The sequence below is a fragment of the Triturus cristatus genome, chromosome 9 (assembly GCF_964204655.1).
Source record: "Triturus cristatus chromosome 9, aTriCri1.1, whole genome shotgun sequence".
NCBI classification, from domain to species: domain Eukaryota; kingdom Metazoa; phylum Chordata; class Amphibia; order Caudata; family Salamandridae; genus Triturus; species Triturus cristatus.
The window spans coordinates 1,197,456,642-1,197,473,979 of record NC_140592.1 but is presented as its reverse complement, the minus strand read 5'-3'; positions in this window follow the sequence as shown (position 1 = coordinate 1,197,473,979).

Below are 17,338 nucleotides of genomic sequence, written 5' to 3'. Positions count from 1 at the left end.
TCAAAATTGTAAGGTATGTAATTTTGTATGCTGAAAATAAATGGTGTTTTAAAAAAATCTACTGTGCAATATTTATATGATGACTAATGATATATATCATTCTAGGTTGTATAATAGTCGATTCAATTCATAATCTTTATTTGGTTTAGAATAAAACAACCATAAAAGCACATCAATAAAAAACTCATAGCAATATAAAATACAAGCGATAAAAATCCCGATCACATCATCCTACATTCCAGGTCATTTTAGTACAGGAAAAAACAATAAAAAGAAAGGTTGTCAATCGTCTGCTATAATTAATAAATTAATGGTCATTTGTACTTTGACATCGATCAAAAATGTATAGAGCTAGTTAAAAAGTAAAAACAGATATCAGTTACTTAACCATTACAAGAAGCTTTTTTAATTTCCATAACATTCAGTATAAAAAGTGCAATGTTGCAGCACAAAAAGGGATCGCCCAGTGTCACCAGATACTTCAATGCCGGTTTATAAGATCTGATATTCAGGGCAACAAACAAAGGTTTCAAATACAATATCCTGAGATTCTGGTACAATTTGTAGAGCAATAAAAAGTGCAATGTGCTCTGTTTACTCTGTCCATCACAAGGACACAAATATATATTGGAGGGGCAGGATCTCATAAAGGGAAAGGCAACAAGGTGTAGTGCACTTCCACATCTCAACCTTGTCAGCACAAATCTGTGCTGCATAATGGTTATAAAAGCCAGGTAGTTGTCATCTCCCTCCTCCTTATCCAGGGACTTATAGAATGGTACTAACGATTTAAGCTCATCGTCTGACTCGCGTTCATCTTGCCTGTTTTGAAAGAATAAGCTTTTAGTCCTATTCTTAGATAGTAATGTGAACCTGATAGGGTCAGACAAAATTGACAAATTAAACAGTTTGCCAAGGCAGGAGTTAATATGATAGCCAGGGTTTATTTGGGGCCTTATCAATGGCTAGTCAGTCAAGAATACTGTTTCTGGTAAAGCAGGACTCTTCCCCTACCCAGATAGATATCCATAATAGGAGGGCTTTCACCAAAAGATGGTCTTTAAGGAACTGAAGGCCTACCTCATTATAAACTATCGTATTATATTCACAGGATGGCAAACATAAAAGTCGTTTTAAAAATGTATTTTCCTCAGTTTGTAATGAATGGCCATTAACATGGCTCAAAGGCCCGGCCCGTACTTTGCAGTTGTCCCGCCTTTAGCTTTGTAAATGGCTACCATTTCCCTAATGGGTCTACTATCGAATTTAGAGGCAAACATAAAGATTCCCTGGGAGACCCTACTCATTTTGGCTCTGGTATTTAGCACATGCAGTTTTCAAGAGCCATTGCCTGCAAATGAGATGCCTAGGTAGCAGAAAGAATTAACGGAAGCAATTTGAGTATTATCAATATAAAAAGAAGAAGTTCTACAGGATTTTCGCCTTTGGCCACAGACCATGGTAAATGTTTTTTGTTTTATTTATAATCTTTTTTTTGGAAGCCATGTATTCCCAAAAGCATTCATCAATTTCTGTAAACCCACTTGTTTTCTGGCTAGGAGTACTGCAGCATCTGCGTAAAGCAACACTGCTATTGGATGCCCAGCAGCCTTAGGGGCATCGGCCTGCACTGACTGTAAGTGGCTGTCCACCCCATTAATAAATAGTGACAACAGCAGTGGTGCCAAGACGCAGCCCTGTCGGATTCCATGCCCCACTTTAAATTTCAGCATGCATTCCCCTTGTGGGTTAAACCGAACTTGATTGGATATTTTCTCATAGAGACGTGAGAGAAACCCCACAATTGGTCTTGGTGCACCTATAAAGATCAGTGTTGCCCATAATTAATAATGATCTACTAGATCAAAGGCACTATTCAGATCTGCGAAGCATAGATATAGAGTTCTCGGTTCGGCCCTGGTGTATTTCCTTATTATGAGCTCAAGATTAGTACATTGGTCTACAGTCCCCAGCTGTTTCCTAAAACCATACTGGGCCGGGGTCAGGATCGATTGTTCATTTACCCAATCCTCTAGCCTTGATAGTATGACTCTACTCAATATCTTCATTGAGGAGTCTAAGATTGAAATTGGGCAATAGTTTTTGGGAACAGCTCTATCCCCCTTTTTATATATTGGGATAATATTAGATGTCTCCCAGGAAGATAGGGTACTGTGCGTCAGCACAATGTTAAAAACCCCAGTCAGAATAGGTCCCCTGAGATCAGGGGCAGACTTGTATACATCGACTGGAACCCAGCACTGGCCTGTAAAGCCATCATAACTTCTTCAAAAGAGATTTTGAGCTTAGCTACCCCCAGTCGACTTCCAGCCCAATGTAGTCCTCAATATTCTGTCTAAATATGTTGGAGAAATGAACTACCCAACTGTCACAAGTGACATTATGGCTAAATACCGGGATGTCTTTATTTTTTTAAAAGGGCACATTCACTGTATCCCAAAACAGCTTAGGGTTCTTAATATCTGTTGCGAGGGTAAAGATAAACCATGCTTTATTCTGTAATATTTTTTTCCTTGTGACCAAGGCCTGGTTATATTAGTGATGCAATATCTTGATGACCAAGGTGTCCCGCAGGTAGATATGCAGGGCATGTTTAAGAGCTCGAAGTGCTTTGGTGCAGGCAGGATCAAAACATCCCCTATTATTGGGCCCTGCTCTAGTAGGGTGGCGAGTCAACAGTGATATTATGGAACTGGAAAAATCATTAAATTGATTTACTAATAGGTTAGGAAAGATACTCTCCTGAAGACAATAATTAATTCCCTTATAGTTCTCCTGAACTATTTTTTGTAGCATGGTGGTGGAATCAGTTCCTTCCCATTTAATTCTTACTCCATTAGGCCTGCTTACAGTGATGTTGGTTACTATATTAAATGAGTCATGCCGCTTTCCCCAAAAATATAGTGGTAGTGAAATCAGGTTATGGTCGCTTACGGTCGTCGTAGTTAAGATGGGTGTGCCACATAAAGCATTAGGTGCAGCATATATCAATACATGATTAATGGTAATGGTTGAATTCCTCCCAATAAAAGTTGTGATTCATTCTCCATTAGTATCACTGCCACACCTTAAAAGTTGTAAGTCATATTTGGCAATAATATAGCTCAGGGCTTCTCCATACTCATTATGACAGAAGTGGTCACTCTCCATCGCATCTTGGTCAAAACAACCGCATGCCCGAGTATCAAATAATGCACAGGTGGGGGGCGTGGCTAGCAGCCGAAGGAAATGGCCGCTGCCTAGAGAGGCTCCGATGCCCATCCGGCTTCCCATCCATTCGATCCCTAATCCGCTGGCTTGAACACCTCCAAAATAGAGGGCTACAGGTCGGAAATGGCAGAGAATCCACTGTGATAGGAGCGGATCCTGCCGTGTAATCACCGGTGTCACGGCACCGAGGTGAAGCAGTGGGGCCTGCACCAGACACTGAAGCCGGGGACTATAGTTTGCCCATATCCGTCCGCGCCCGAAGCGCTGAAACCCAGCTCCACAAAGAAGGACAAGCTCCACGGGTGGCAACGCCCGACCAGTAAAGACCGGTCGAGACGGAGATTGACGCTGACAAGACGAACTGGAAGCAGGGCCCGGTGTGTCGCCGCAGTGAAGAGAAGATCGGGAGACGGCGCGAGCTGCGCCACAGAAGACAACCAACAGTGAGATTACCCGCATATCCCTCGAGGGGCGGACCTGGGGCAGGAAGGCAGGCCTTGAAGAGCCTTGTGGTGGGTGTTCGGGGTCGCTGCCCACGGGTGGTCCGCGCTTACAGAGGCCCCGCAGGTGAAAGGCTGGGGTGGCCGGCATAGAGATGTCTTGCTAGAAATGGCAAACACCGGGCGAGAGCTGGTGCCGGCCCCAGCTGTGTGCCACTTGGTCCGCCAACGGCGGCCCCCCGAAATCACTCCCGGCACCCCCGGGAGCTGTGGGTCGTCTCCCTCTCAACTCCGAAGAGGCAATACGCAGTGCAGGAGGGCCGCATGGGACAAGCAACGCAATAGGGAGGTCCTATGGCGAGGCACACACGAGGAGGGCATGACACCGGGGGCACATGCGACGAGTTCTTAGTGACCAAGGCCTGGCGAGGCTTCCACACCCTAAGCCCCCTATAAGAACTGCAGTGCTACAGGACAACACAGGACGACAATAAAACTTGGCCACCAGAATACTCAGCCCAGTGACGGCAAACCAGCACTGTGACGGGTCGGGTGAGAAACCTGAAAGGCCACGTGTGCCTATGCGACACACAGGCAGGCAGCGGTGAGTACCGCCCTAGCCCCATTCTACTCTGAGTTGTGATCACTGTGGTTGGTCAGGATGGGGGGCAGAGGCCAGCGTGGCATGCCCCAAACAAAACCCGATAAACATACCAGTGCCAAGACTCAACCAGAACTCACTGATCAAGATCAAGTTCGTGGATTGGGCCCTACAACAGCGGGAAGACCAGAAATCACGTTACAGGACATTATGACTACCCTGCAGAATGTGCATACCTCCCTGGACTCACAAATTGGTGCAATCTCCACAGAACTATCATTAAACAGGGCGGATTTCCATAAATATCTACCAGTGTAGCGGAGGTCAGAACAACTACTGCTACCCTCACTAGCGATACGACCGCTCTCAAAAAACAACTGCGCCAACTTGAAGCAGACAACAAGATAATGGCTGCCAAACTCGATGACCAGGAAGACCGCTCAAGATGCAACAAAATCAGAATTATTGGTGTGTCGGAGCAAACAGGAGGAACGGCACTTGATCTGCTGATGGAGGACAATATAAAGAACCAACTATAGCCGCGGGGGCTCTCCAACTATTTTTCTGTAGAAAGAGCTCACCCAGTCCCAGGGGGAAGACACAGGCCTGGGCACCGCCATGACCCATACTAGCTTGCATCTTTACCTTCCGTAATCGAGGCGTTATTTTACAGACGGCTGGCATCGCCCCTCCGATACGTCTCGAGCATAGCACTATAATAATTTTCCCAGACTATACGGCAGCAGTAACAAAGCAACAAAGCAGTTTCATAGAGAAAAAAAGGAGCTCCAATACCGGGAACTCAAGTACTCAATGTTGTCCCTGGCGAAGTTAAGAGTGGAGGCCGATGGAAAAATATGTTTTGTAACTATGCCGGACGAGGCTCGGGAATGGCTGGAGGGGTGGTGCCGGGCCACAGGCGTTCCGACAGAAATCACGGGCAGCGCTCGCAGGATGGGGCCCCAGAAGAATTGACAGGAGCGAGAGCGCTGGGAGGAACATCGAAAACGAGCGGAGAAGAGTGAGGAGTTCCACATCCACAGTCGATCCCGAGGAGGTTGCGAAGATTCAGGAAATACTGAGACTTGTAATGGACAAGATGCACACAACTTGGTTGTGATGCAATGACTCCGTGCACCGCAGTTGAAGAGACGCTGAGGCATATGCCTCTACCAAGCTGATAATATGAAACTAGACTACCTATCGAACAATGGACGGCATGTGTCAGTCTTGCTTTGCCCAATTAGTAATCTCAACAGTGTGAATCAGCAAAGATGTATATGCCAATAAGATACGCCATAGATGACAGGCGGCCTGGGGGGAATACCGGAGGACTCTCCCCCCATCAAGGTACCAGGGATGGGAACAAAGCACTCTGCGAAGTTGGGGAGGCGGGTAGTTCCGGTCCCGTCATGCAGGGAGGCAGGGAGGAGGGTGGGCAGGGGGGTAAAGTTAATTAGTTTATGTTTATTTTTTGTAATACGTTTGACACAGTTCACTGTTCAATCTCAACACTCACACGTCAAGCTTTCATCACATTGTCCTACAGTTTCCCATTTTATAGTTACACGACATGACAAAAGCGCCAATATTGCTTGACAGCGAGACCACTACACCAATGGCTTCCCACAGGATTAGTTCCCGCTTCTCACTGCTCACTTGGAATGTTAACTGATTGGGTGATAAAATAAAGAGAGGGTTGGTCCTGCAATATCTTAAACATCACACATCGGCAGTGGCCCTAATTCAGGAAACGCACTTGGTACGCTCATTATGTAAGGCCTTAGATAAATGTGGTTTCCGAATGGTGGGCACTCAGAGTTTACCTCAGGCTCACAGGGGTGTGCATTCTCCTACGGAAGCAGTTCCCACTCATAATTAAACGGACGTGGACAGATGACCAGGGCCGATTTGCAGCCATCTCATGCCAGTGGGAGGGACGAGCATACAACATAGTCTCAGTGTACATTCCGCCTGCACTTCACTCAGTGGCGCTCCCGGTGCTTAGCGCACTCCTACTCACACTCCCAGAAGGGGAACGCCTAATAGGAGGAGATTTCAATGCCACCATAAACGACGCAATTGACCGCAAGCCCTCTATAGTTCAAAGTGACACAAACTCTCGCTTAGCGGAATATCTTGGAGCTCTCGGCCTCATAGATGTCTGGTGCTACCACTTCCTCTTAGAACAACAGTACACCTTTCATTCCGGGGCACATAACAGCCTCTTTAGGATAGACTACATTTTCACGCTGGCAGATAGTCTGGGGAAGATAATTGAAGCAACTCACCTACCTAGAGGCATCTCTGACCAATCCCCAGTTCTGATTAAATATACACAGCACGTTCTAACCCAGCAACAAACCTTTCCAATATATCCTGGATTCTTAAGAAACCCCAAGATCCTAAAAGGCATAACTAATGTGACACAGCAATACTTCAAAGAAAACGAACATCCGGTCGCCTCCCCAGTAATTCTCTGGGAGGCTTATAAGACAGTACTCCGAGGCCAAGCCATCTCATTAATTTCGGGCCATAAAAAAGACAAACGGAAACAAATAGAAACCATAGAACAGGAAGTGACCCACGCAGAAATGTCGCACACTCTCAACCCAACCGTAGCTACGGCCCAGGACCTAGACTTAAAAATAAAAACCTACAGAGAATACATGTGGGAGGATGCAAAGGCCAGGCTCTTAGCTACGCAACATAAAGTATATGAAGTGGGAGATAAAGCGGGGAAACTTCTGGCATGGTTAGACAAGCGAGAATGAGCTAGTAGATGGGTGACACAACTGCAGACAGACGATGAGGGAACCATAACTGATCCACAGAAGATAGCGAATGCGCTAGCGGAGCATTATGTCAATTTTTATACAACAACCTCCTCAACAACGATTGAGGGCGCGCAGGCCTTCCTCAAAGATATTCAAAGGCCCACACTAACACCGGAAGAAGCCCTCAAGCTTGAGGCAGAACTCACAGTAGACGACCTGTCATTAGCCATGGGAGCCATTCAATCAGGGAAAGCATTGGGGCCTAATGGCATTCCCATAGAACTCTATGAAAAAATGACAACTATCATTGCGCCGCATCTATTAAGTAAGCCTAGAAGAAGGAGAACTCCCCAGGGATCACCGTACGGTGACAATAGTAGCTATTCATAAGCCCGGAAAGCCTGCCCAAAACTGTACGTCCTATCGACCTATATCACTGCTAAATGCAGAGGCCAAAATGCTAGCTAAGATGCTGGCGGCTAGACTGACACCTCATCTTACTAAAATAATACATCCAGATCAATCTGGGTTCATGCCCGGAAGGAATACGGCCCTCAATTTGAGAAGGCTGCGCGGTGCCGTGGCTCGTATACCCACAATACAGAAAGCAGCTGTCATCTTATCTTTAGATGCACGTATGGCCTTCGATATGGTGGAATGGCCCTTTCTGTTTGCTGTTCTTAAACACCTGGGCTTCGGCCTCAAATTCTGTGCATGGATCCAGCTGCTGTATACTAATCCTCTAGCTCATGTAGCGGTGAACGGCCATGTCTCTACAGATTTTCCCCTGGGGCGTGGCACTTGTCAAGGATGCCTCCTCTCACTGCTACTATTTGCCTTGGTATTGGAACCACTGGCAGCATGGATAAGGAGAGACCCCGTTATCTGTGGCCTCCACTGGGCGGAGGGATGGGAGGATCGCATATCCCTATATACAAATTATGTACTCTTATATATAGCATCCCTCCATTAACAGGCTCCTAGATATCTGCGAAGTATATGGCAAATTCTCAGGTTACACTATCAACTGGACGAAGTCAATCTTATACGTCCTAAACGGTCCCCCACCACGACTCCCAAAGGGATGTAGTCTGCAAATCACAGAAGGGTGCTTCAAATATTTGGGAATCTATATCACACGTTTACCTGGGGAGTTCATGGAACAAAATCTCATACCGCCACTGCAACGATCCCGCCAAGATGCAAAACATTGGCGATCCCTCCCATTGACACTGCTCGGAAGAGCCGCACTATTTAAGATGATGGCGCTTCCCAGGTTTCTCTACGACCTGCAAAATATCCCATTTCCAGTTCCCCCATCCTATTTTAAGGCCTTTGAGGCAGAAGTAAACAATCTGTTGTGGGACAAAAAACCGGCCCGCATAGCCATGCAAAAATGGATAAAAGTTTGGTACGATAGCGGAATAGCCCTTCCGAACATACAAGTCTATTAATGGACTTCGCAACTAATCGTACTCAATCACTGGATACATGTCCCGCAAACTGACCCAGTGTTCCGCTCAGACAGACGAGAGGAGAGGGAAGAGTAATGAGATCGCTTTATACTAAAGCGTGCAAACCACCGGTACTGAGACCTACAGCACACACAGTCCAAGTTTGGCACATAGCACTCAGAAAACTAGGTTGGGCCGGTGTCATAACACGGATGACCCCACTTTGGGAAACACAACAGTTGGGCAGACTCAGCACTAGTAAGAACTTCAAATGGTGGGATTCCATTGGAATCTCAGCATAGGCGATTTATGGACTAAGGGGGAGGTTGTCACCTTTCCCTTCTTTCCAAGAACAATATGATTTGGCACCCTCTGAAATATTCAGGTATACCCAAATTAGATATGCATTGAAGCCACCTATACCAGCAGGCACTATGCTTCCAGAAGCCTCCCCGTTGGAGGATAGGCTCCTGACAGAATATATAGACAAGATGGCTATTTCCCTCACTTATTAGAAAATAATCAACCAGATTACACACAATCTCTCTGTCTCTGTGACAATTGGCAGACAGAAGTGGGCAACCTTGATGAAACAGATTGGCAGGAGGCGAGCGCCTCCCCAAGCGAAGTGACGGTGTCTTCCAAACTGAGACTAGTGCAATTAAAGATACTACACCGCATTTATTTTACAAGTACACTCTGCTTGAGACAATGTGGGGCAATCAGTACCTTTTACCATATAATATGGGAATGCCCAGAAATAGCGACCTACTGGGAAACAATTATGCAAGTCCTCACGCAAGTTAGCTGGGGGACTGTCGAGCCAGAGCCTAGACGATGTCTCTTGAATATATGGGAGCCAACCGACCTTAATCACGCGGCACAAGATTGGGTCACACTGGGTATGATGTACGCAAAACGAAACATAGCCAAACAATGGGGATCACACACTTCTCCAACATATCAAGAATGGAGCGGAGATCTGGATAGTGCTATGGTGGCAGAAAGGGTGGCGTACATACATCGAGGATGACCCAAAAAGTGGGAAAGAGTGTGGGGAAAGTGGAACGCATACAGGGGGAACATTTGTGCTCCACCCAAGTGAATCAGATACAGACTCGAGCTAATATAAGTGGGTGTGGAAAAATGTCGAACATTGTTCAAACTGTATATTTTAAGAGACAAACCACTATAAGATGAAGCGTGCTTTGTATATCAGGACTTTAATTTGTAAACGTGCACTTTTGGCTGTAAATTAATAAACTGAATTTATAAAAAAAATAATGCACAGGCCTGTATATTGAAATCTTCTGCCCATAGTAATATAAAATTAGTATTTATAGAAATTTAAAAAAGATTCCAAACAGTGATCAAGAGCTGTTACCACACTACTACATGTATAGTCCAAAATATTGTTATAAAAGTTTATTAAAACCATAACATTCTTGCCCTTTTTCTTCAACCACAAAAAAGAAATAAGAGTCAGGAGCCCCCCTATTGTCCGCCCAGCGTTGGTTGGTATTGCTTCTGAAAAATATATGGAGTACCCTTAGACATATACCGGTTTAGTACACCACATTTCCTGCATATATAGAGTATCAAATTCAGATATAAAATTCATCCAATCGGTGTTCCCAAGTTCGTTAGTGAGCCCATTCACATTCCATGTAACACATCTCAATTTTCCTCCCCATTCCTATCAGGTGGGGTCATAGTTGTATCCTCCCCTACTGCTAAACTGAGAATGGGACAGATTTCCCGGTTAGTCTTACATATGTGTCTCCCTGCTATACTCAATATCTGATTCCAGGCCGCATTGACTGCCATTGATAAACATATTACACTTGGATGCCTCCATACTACTAGATATCACATGATCATCTATACTATGGACTTTATGACTAAGTCAATCATTATCTTCCGTGGTGCTCAATGCACGGTTTCTATTTGACAGAAACTGGTCATGGGGGTGGGGATTGCATGGATAGTGTGCCCTTGGAACACGTGCAGTTTTAGTGTTTGCACAAGGAAGATTAACGTTACGTAGGTAGTGATAAAAAAAACCTAAAGGGAAAACAGCCACATTTCAACTATCCTGTGGTAGTAATGCTGCCTTTCCATGGATTTCTCCTCCTATGCTAGGGTTTTTTAAATTAACAACAATACAATCCCCCTCAAAAACTTTTTTGGGTGGGCCAATCCACCTCACTCTTCGTGTAAATAAGAGTTGATGTGTGTTGGCTGGTGAGAGTAAATGTTGGGAACCAAGCCAGTGAACCACTTTGTTCTTTAAGTCTCCTGCAGACTCTCTGTCACCACGTTTCAAGGGGGGATATTTACCAGGACTGCCACATATGGGCAACACGCTGGGGGGAGATTAATGGTTACTCACTCTTGTGGATAGTCATGACTATTAGATATGTATTTATCTGTTTGGGCAACAAAGCTTGGGTTGCAATTGATGTCTGAATGGGGGTCGTACTAATGGGTCCAGTCAGTTGGTTGGTCCTCAGGTTCGACAGAGGCTGACTAGTGGCCAGGATTGTACCAGATAGGTCCCCAGTCCCCCAGTCCCCACAGGCAGAGTGTCATTAGAGTGTGTTTTCTTATCCTCTACTGACTGGGTGCTAGATATATAGGAGGTAACAGATTTCAATTCACCCTCCGGTTTAGCCAATTTCTTTTTGAGAGGCAGTAAAAACTCACTTATAATGCTTGTCAATTTGTCCTAAAATAATGTCCAGAAGGGGTTCTCCATATCAATACAGTGGTCAAGGGACACCTGGGTATCAAGGGGCCCTGTGTAGGTTCACTTATAGAATTAGACATGGTCCCACAGGTCTTTCTTGCCAGCGGGAGAGAATCGGGGATTGATGTCTGAGGTAGCTAATGGTGTAATGACACAGGTGCTATCCCCCCCGAAGTATTCCATGATTGATTGCCCATGTGTTCATTGCTCACACTCTTTTGGGCCTCAACACTAGATACCCCATTAACTTGCTCATCTGTATTTGTAACCAAGACACCTCCCACAATTGGCCCTGGTGCAGACAGTGACAGGCGCTGCACGGCCTGATCAATCTCCTTATTTAGGGCGCCCTCCGCGCATGCTAAAAAGGACTCTATAGTAGTCCATTTGTTTGCAAACCTGGGTTCAATGGGGTTTTTGGTACAGCCAATCTTACGCTTAACCATTATTAATTTAAGAATTGACTGCCAGGTACTACACAGTGATAGGAATGACACTTACTTATCAATTGACCTGCACCTAGTTACACCTTGTTCTTTGTCTTTGTGTCACCTCAATTGACGGTTGTCCCTTGGATCATCACAATCTGGATCTGTAATTGGTGCAGAAGGGCCAAACGGGCAGGCCCAGCCTGGCATTTTCCAGCCACTGACGGGCCCGCTCTTGGCCTGGTCTTCGCCCGGGCACATCCCACGAAGCGGGAGCCCTCCGGCAATTTAGTATGCGCCTCTAGGCGCAGGCTAGGCATCGTTGGTTGCGTCTGCCACTGTTGGTCCTGGGAGGTGTAGTCCTTGCCCCTGCTGAGCTAAAACGGGCATCCCGTGAAGTGGGAGCCCTCTGGCAATTTAGTACGTGCCTCCAAACACATTTGATGTATAAACCAGACTTTTCAAATGGAAAATCATAACTTCAAGTTGTCTGAATGCAATATATGTGGACCCAAAATCTGTGTGTGTCTTCCACAGGATCAACCATGTTACCTTTGTAATTCGCAACGGCAGCATATACCTGCAAATGTCACAACATTGAAATTTCCAAATGAAGATGGCATGGTAAATGATCCTAAATCAGATCAAAATAAAACAAAAAAGATAACACATTAGACACATTACAAATGAGTACTTTTGAGTACACATTTTCTAAGAACAATCAAAGAAAAACTCCCCAAATGAACCTAGTAATCAATGTGTCAACACTTTGATCAAGAAACATCTTTGGCCTGAATATCATCAACTTGCCCTTTCAGAAAAATATCCAGCTCAGACTGTTCTCCTCATGAGATTAAAAGTTGGTTTCACCTTAATGTCATAATATGTAAATGGATACTTACACTCAGGTGTAGAAGTTGTCTATGACATCTTGTCGTAGGTCAGTTCCTTCCTCTTCACCACTATCATCTTCATTTGCCATGTAAACATCTTCTACTGGTGGCTCTTCATGGTCTCCATCCTCTGCGCTTTTCAGGATGTTCTGTTGCAGGGATATGTTGTGTAACATGCAGCAGGCCATGGTGATTTGGCACACCTTATTGGATGAATAGAGGAGGGCTCCACCAGTCTTGTCCAGACAGTGAAATCCGGCCTTTAGCAGCCGAAAAACCCACTCAACTGGCCTCTGTGATCTTCGATTGGCCTCAGTGAAGCAGACTTCCCTGGCGTTGTTGGATTCCTCAGCGGAGCCAACAACCATGGTTGAAAGGATACTCTGAGTCTCCTAAATGGAAAACAAAAGACTCAAACTATGTATCACAATTTCAGATCATTTAACTTGAAATTCCCCAAACAATATTATGTTAGATAGTACTTACAAACATGCCAGGTCAAAGCTGTGACATTTGCATGGGTATGCTGCTGTTCCATAGTACAAAGGAATCATGGGTTGATCCAGGGAAACACACACAGACACTTGTGATGTACAAATCAGGTAAGCAGACAACTTGCACATTGATTGAATTGAAGTTCTTCTGATTCCAGTAGACTTGGTTCCTGGCGTTTGGTGGCACTAAGACAATATGTATGCCATCAATTCTTCCAACCACATGTGGTAGGGGACACAAATCATAAAGCTCACTTCGCCACCCCAGTTCAGACCCAGCTACATGCAAATCAGTCTTGACCTGTGCCTCAGGTCTTCCCTTGACCAGAAACAAGCATCCTGGGACCGGTTTTGAGGTAGCACCCGTCATCAGCCAGGCTAGCTTGAATCCAGTGGCAAAGTGAGCAAGGGACCCACGTCTGGGCATACCCTGCCAACTTAGGGCGAACATAGTAGACACAAAGAGATGGTGGACGGAGAGCTGAAACTTTTCAGACCCTCACCCCCAGTCACAGATCTGGGTTGAATCCATCATCATTCTTTAGTTCACTTCGCCACCCCAGTTCAGACCCATCTATGTGCAAATCAGTCTTGACCCTGTGCCTCATGGGAACAGTTCAGCCCGAACTGCCAAGCCAGGTCTTGCCTGGACAGGAAACAAGCATCGTAGGGCCTGTTTCTGGGTAACATCCCTCATCAGCCAGGCTAGCTTGAATCCAGTGACAAAGTGAGCAAGAGACCCACGTCTGGGCATACCCTGCCAACTTAGGGCAAACAAAGTAAACACAAGGAGATGATGGACAGAGCGCTGAAACTTTTCAGACACTCACCCCAAGTCACAGATCTGGGTTGAATCCATCAATATTCTCTAGCTCACTTAACCACCCAAGGTCAGACTCAGCTATATGCAAATCAATCTTGACTCTGTGCCTCATGGGAACAGTCTAGCCTGAACTGCCATGAACCGTACATGAACATGGCATTTCTAAAAAATCTCACTTGCCTCTTAACACTGCAGCCAACAAGACCTCCTCAACTTTTTCTGCTGTTTCCGACCTCTGGGAGCCATAATGCCAGGAAGAGCAGGTGACAGGGTCTCAGCTCTATGGCTCACCAGAGAAACAGACGGAATTAAAATGTATTTGTAAATCTGTCTGTTTTTTGGTTTTTAATACACAGACTAGAATGTACCTTTGAGTTCCAGAGTGAAGTGTAGTGATTGAAGTGAAGTGTCAATTATTTTTTACATGACATAAAACAACAATGGTGTGAATTTTTAAGACAAAGAAACCCTGTCAAAACGTCGCCACGGGTGGCTGGTGTTGAAATCGTATTCCACTCTAAGAGAATAAGCCTTGCTAGCTGCTCCTTACCACCACAAGATTAAACAGTCGTTTTTGGCCCTAAGATTCTGAGAAATACCCACGCTAGACCTCATGCCAAAATGGAGGATGTCCGGTCAAAGTGAAGACCAGTCCTGCCGTCTATGCCACCAGGGGCCTGAATCTCTGCTTCACATTGTCTGTGTTTGTCCTGCTTTGATGGTTCAACGAAGAGCCTTATGAAGGAGAGAGTTCCTTGAACGGGGTATTAGATCATGCAGGCATGCACTGGTGGAGTCCATGGACCCAATCAGCATCATGCTGAACATTAGACTGACTCAGTTATTGATCTGTTTTAAGAAAATGATCAGTTAATAGGATATGTGATATGCAATCTGGAGGCGGTTTTTGAATGTAACTTTAAATTGTAATAACTTGGATATTTTTAATCTTAACCGAGCACGCCCAGTAACTGTGAAGGACGGGCTGCTAGGGACTGAAACTAGCAGTTCTCTATCCCGTTAGACTCAGATAACTATTTTACCTATCTTTCTATTTTGAATGATGTGAAATCTTGCAAAATTGTTTTTAATAGTGGGTTTCACAGTCCACCTGGCTCCGCATGCATATTTTTCTTAGTTCCGCTTATAGGCATTTTTAATTATATGTATGAAATTACTTAAGGGCATTTTTTAAGTTATCTGTGTGGAAGGCTTGCTTTTTTAGATATCAAGTTAAGGAACGATTCCTGTTTAGTCACTTTTTATCGAACATAGATTAGTGTTTGGTATCCCGATTAAAATCTCTAGGAAGGAAAGTTAAGAAAGCAAAGGGTATATAGGGTGAAGAGTTGAGGTTGCATTAGTTGTATGACATACTTGCTTTTTATCTATTTACCTTTTTTATTCCTTATGTACTTTTAACCGTGTGATTTTGTTTATGGTTTTAATTGACTAATAAACTAAATTTAAAAAGAAATTAATGATTAGCAAAAACTCCAACATTAGTATGCCTTGTGTGTTTGGAGTCCTATATTTTACTTGGTGTGCATTTTGCGATATTTCTATGTACATGTATGATTTTCATGTAGAATGTCGTAACTTCACATCATATAAAAAATAGAAAACATATAATATCTTGTTTACTCCTGTACATAGATATCATTTTTCACATATCAAATAAAAATGATGTTTGCTATGTGTATTATCCCGCATATCATTCAGCCTAGATCAGGTATCTCCAACCAATTGTTTGGGAGCTACCAGTAGCTCCCAGACACCATCAGAGTATCTCACAGCCTTGAGTAATTTTTCAAATGAGCAAAAGGTCATATTTTCATCTCAAAGGTAATGAAAGGCTGTGTTCATGCGACATCATGATTATCATGCTGCAGACAGCAGAACCTGGCAATAGCAGTGCTCAGTCAGATTCGTGGGCCAAGCTGGGACTGAAGCACTGAGGCATTTGACTTTTAGAAAAAATCCTTGTCAACTCAAAATTGGATTGTGGACCAAATGATGCTTCTGAATGCTTTTAAATGTATGAAAATGGAGAGTTATTAATTACACAGTTACATTTCACTGGCTCTCAGTCACCCATACAAATGTACCCCCTTCATACACACACATGTTCATAGAATCCCCAAAGATCACACTCTCACTGACACAAGTGGCAGACCTTTTTTGTTTTGGTATTTAGTTAAAACCATAGTATTTGGCTCTATGGATATTAGGCTTCAAGTCAATATAGCTGGCTATTGGGTGTCTGGTTCTAATGCATAAGTTGTTTAGCTTTCAATTTTTCACAGTGATATTCACTGAAGAGAAGTAGAGCATGAATGATGTATACATTGTGTTAAATCAATACAGACAAAAAACAAATCATAAAACAATTATTGTTGCTTTCATTTCTTGAATCCATACAGGTCAACACCCATCAAAAAAAGAAGATATTGAAGGCCATCACAACGAAGTTGCGAACCCTGGGGGCATACAAGCGTTGCAGCATTCACTGTCGCACAAGGTGGGAGAACCTACGAAACTGCACCAAGAAGTCACCATAAGTTCAGCTCGGCAAGTCCTCCTAACGTGGGAAGTGTGTTCGCTGCACCCTGACCCCCCCTAATGGCCCGTATACTTGTGGTGGCCTATCCAGACCTTGATGGGCAGTTGATAGTCCAACACCTGCCTCAAGGGGGTAAGTTCTAGTGAGAGTTCAAAATGTTAAATAACTGATTTTTGTGACAGCAACCAATGTTTGCCATCAACATTAAGGTTGACACATGTCCAGTGCAGAAGAAGAGTTCTTCAAGGTGTAAGTTTTGCACAAGGTGTATGATGATGTGTTTTGTATATATATTTGTGGAAAAGGATACCACCTGATTTCTGTTTGTTTACAAAGTTTTGGTTTCAGCAGACACATGCCTCTCTAAACAGTAGATGAACGTGTTTGTTTGATGTTATAAGGGCCAGTTGTACCAAACAGGCCAGTAGTCCTTATTGTATCAGGTGTAATGCTCCTTCACTATTGTGAATGATGTAAGGTTAGCCCTATTACAGGTGACATAGCATTAAATGGACTTATGATACAGTGAATGTTCCAAACGTCACATTGGAAATCTTGGTTTTATACACAAACAAGAGTGAGCAAGTGAGCCAAAATGTCTAGTAATATCAGATTAAATCGCTACATTTTAGATTCAAAACATATCCCAAATGTGTTTTGATTTCAAAATACTATTTCATTCATATCAAAAGGAAAATATTTGCATGATGTCTTACTCCTGCACAAGTGTGCATGTAGGCCAGACTGTTTTGTGGAAAATATTTGTGAGAGGCATATAATTGTTAGAACAACACAGACAGGAATGTGTACACATTGGTGACAGTAACACATACCCAAAACCATTTTCAGTGCCTTTTGTTCAGCCCAGATGATAAATCAATGATG